A 3552-nucleotide genomic window follows, 5' to 3' on the forward strand; every position below is an offset into this window, starting at 1 on the left:
TAAGAAAGTGATATTGGCTTGCTATTGGTGTGTATTTAATGAAGCTTAAATTGATTGCAGGCAATCTGCGGTCAAGATCACGGTCAGCCGTGATTGCAATCGTATTTTGTTTGCAACACATTTCCACGTTGTTAACGTCTTATTTTCCTTTGGGCAAGTTGTTTTAATCAAATTAAGACATTACAATATTCAAAAGCATCATGTCTACATTCAACCATAGAATCACAACATAATAGTTTTACACATTACACAAAATACTCAAGTTAATTCAAAGATTTCTAGGTCAACGCACTCGAGTTATCATCCTCAGTATCACTTCTCCTGCATGTCAGCTTCCTCATTACCCCCTTCATCATCTTCACCATCTTTGACTCCTTTTTGAGGTTTTGAATTTGTCTCTAGTAGATTTTATCCATCTTCACCATCATCCTCAATTCCTCAACTTGTTCATTAGCCTCTTCATCTTCATCGTCAGGAATCACAGTTTCTTCTCTACTGGTTCCTACTTCACAAGTCAGTCTTTTTCATTTGCGGAAGGTTACTTCTGAAGTTTTTGGTCCTTTGCATATGACATGAATGAGTTGACGAAACTCATCACTTGTGATACCCAGATATTCAAACACTTTATTAAGGTGCAACCCATATGGCAATGCACGAGTGGTTTCTGTGATGATCCCATTCATCCTTGATGCCATGAGATAAGCCAATTCACTTCAATTTCATTTTCTAAACACCACATCAGAGCGAATTGAGTGGCATGGACATTTGAGAAGTTTCCGAGTTTGTAGTAGATATTGTGAGTAATTATTTTGTTCCAGATGTCATACTCATGATGGAGATGTTTTCTTTGTACACTAGATTTCTTAATTTCAGCTCAAGGAGCATCATCCTTGCATAGCATATCAATTAGAGGAGTTTTGTCTGAAATAAAGTCAGGAAGATTTGATAGATCATGTTGCCTATTATAGATTTTTTCACCATCGGTGGGGACGTCTAGCATAATCCCAAAATCCTTGAGTGGATAACGGTAATTAATGCCCAGAAGATTGAAGAATACCTCATCATTTACGAAGTTGAAGTTTGCGCAGAATTCTCGAATGAGTGAAGGATAAATGGGAACTTTTAGAGTAAGAAAAGATTTCCATTTGAGTTTCTCAAATTCCCTTACGAGTTCAGGCATTTGAGTGTGAGCAATTCTTCTTCCTTCAGCAATCTTTCTGTCTGAAAGGAATTCAATGTTGTAAGCAATTCTTTCTTCAGGATCCGATGGTGGATCATATGAATCCTTTCTTTTTGCTACAACATTCTTACTCTTTCTTTTTGCCATTTCCTACATAATGATACTTCAAATCAATTCAAAGTATATATGTGTTTCAATTGTAGGCTACAAGTTTTTCCATCTCTTACTTGATCACATTTGAGTAGTAATTAAAGCACTTGTGATCTCTGAAAATAAGCCTTTGAAATATGCAAGAGGGTCAGCTTCAAATGCTCTTCAATGCTTGCCTTTTATAGTGAGATTCAAAAACTAGCTGTTGTCACACGGTTGCAGACATGGTCGATCGTGGTTCGACCGTGAGTTCTAGCACCTGCAAAAGAAACCCAACATCTTATACAAGTACTATATGCATTAAGTGTGTGGGATTTGGTCTTATTGGGTGAAAATGACATAACACTCCAAAAGTGGTAAACCCAACATTCTTGGAGAAGTGTCTTGATTGATATTTTGGGTAATTTCAGTTTGGTCAAGACTTAGTTAGTCCCATTAATGCATTTAGTTCAATCCTAAAGACTAGTCAACATGTCATTAACTTCCTAGTTTCAATTAATCACAAGTCATGTTTATTTTAAGATTAAGTAGAGATTAATTGAATGATGTTTTTTTAAAATAAACATTAAGTATGTAAAGACATCTTTGTTAAGTCATACTTAGATATGTAATCACAATGTGTTACTTAGACAAGACCAAATAGACAATCGACCATTATTCCTTTGTGAACCATTTTACACTTAATTTATTGGAGTAAACTAGTTACTTGAATCCTAGTATTCTAACTAGTAAACACATAGCAAACATAGTAATCAAGTTGGTAAATTGATAAGTATTAAACTATAATAGTAAGTAGCAAGTAATACTCGCATATAGCAAGAGATAGTTATTCTAAAATCAATCATATAGATATTTGCACAATACTATGGTTTAAGCTTTAGCAAGCTTACTTACAATATAACATATTGCATGATTAATGTGTAAGCACACATTAATGTCCAACACATGTACAAGGAAAGAGCAATCTCTAGTTAAGACTTGGCGACCATCCTAAATGTATCTAAGTGTATTTTAGGGTTACAAGTCTTTACTTAAAAGCATTGTTCTTCATTTAGCCTTAATTTATCACTAAGTAATCTTTAATTGTAATTAGTGTTCTAGTGACATTAGCCTATGTGTGTTGGTACTTGGTGATCATCCTAAGAATGTCTAGACAAGTTTTAACGTCACAAGTTATTGATTAACACTTATGTGTTATGCCTAATTATGGTTAATTTGTCATTAAGATGTAATTAAGCGTAATTAACCAAGATTAGTTTTTTTTTTATGACCAAGACTCGATTGAGTATGGAAAGGACATCTATTCTAATCATGTTGAAAAAGGTTTCATGAATTATAGATGTCGAGAAGTGGTCAAACTAAATTTGATCAAAAATGGTGATAGAAGATTTTGCGGTCGCACTACGGTTGACCGTGGTTGCAGCCGTGCAACTTGTTTTCACAAAATTGCATTGCAGATTCAGTCTGGGCTTCTACGGCTAAGTGTATGGTCGACCGTACTTTGACCGTGTACTTTGCTAATCTTTATTTTCATTCTTTAAGTTTTGTTTGACTTGGTCATTTGCAAGATCAAGTATGGATTAGTGAACTTGCGTGTTTTATGTTAAGATGTTGATCATCACTTATGCGTATGTATATGTCATCATCAAAACATATTCTTTTGGTTAAGCATCATACTTAACTTTGTCGATTGCTCCATTAACCAACATTCAACCAACAGGATTATTTAGAATAATTGAAAAGGTTAAATCCTAATACAACTACCAGAGTTGAAACTGAACTATGTGACCCTAATTTACCAATCATAGTTTTTATGCATGTTTACGTCTATTTAGGGCCAATCAATAAAGGTTTCAAAGCTTTAGGAAGGGATTTGATTGGGTTAGATGGTGCATTCATGAAAGAACCAGCTATATTACAATTGCTAACTGTTTTTGGAGAAGATTCTAATAATGGCATATATCCAGTTGCTTATGCTCTAGTCAAAAAAGAACATTTTAACTCATGTGACCGATTCTTCGAATTTTTGGGTGGGAGTGATCCTGGTCAGGGAAGGCTATTATGTTTAGGTCTTGACAATCGTTCCAACTTCACTTTCATAAGTGATAGACAAAAGGTATGTGATAATAATTTATACTTCATTTTCATATTTTGATTTTATTACTGATTTGATCATATATGATAGGGTTTAATTAAGTAATTAATACTCAGTTTCCAACTAC

The sequence above is a fragment of the Rutidosis leptorrhynchoides genome, chromosome 7 (assembly GCF_046630445.1).
Source record: "Rutidosis leptorrhynchoides isolate AG116_Rl617_1_P2 chromosome 7, CSIRO_AGI_Rlap_v1, whole genome shotgun sequence".
NCBI classification, from domain to species: Eukaryota; Viridiplantae; Streptophyta; class Magnoliopsida; order Asterales; family Asteraceae; genus Rutidosis; species Rutidosis leptorrhynchoides.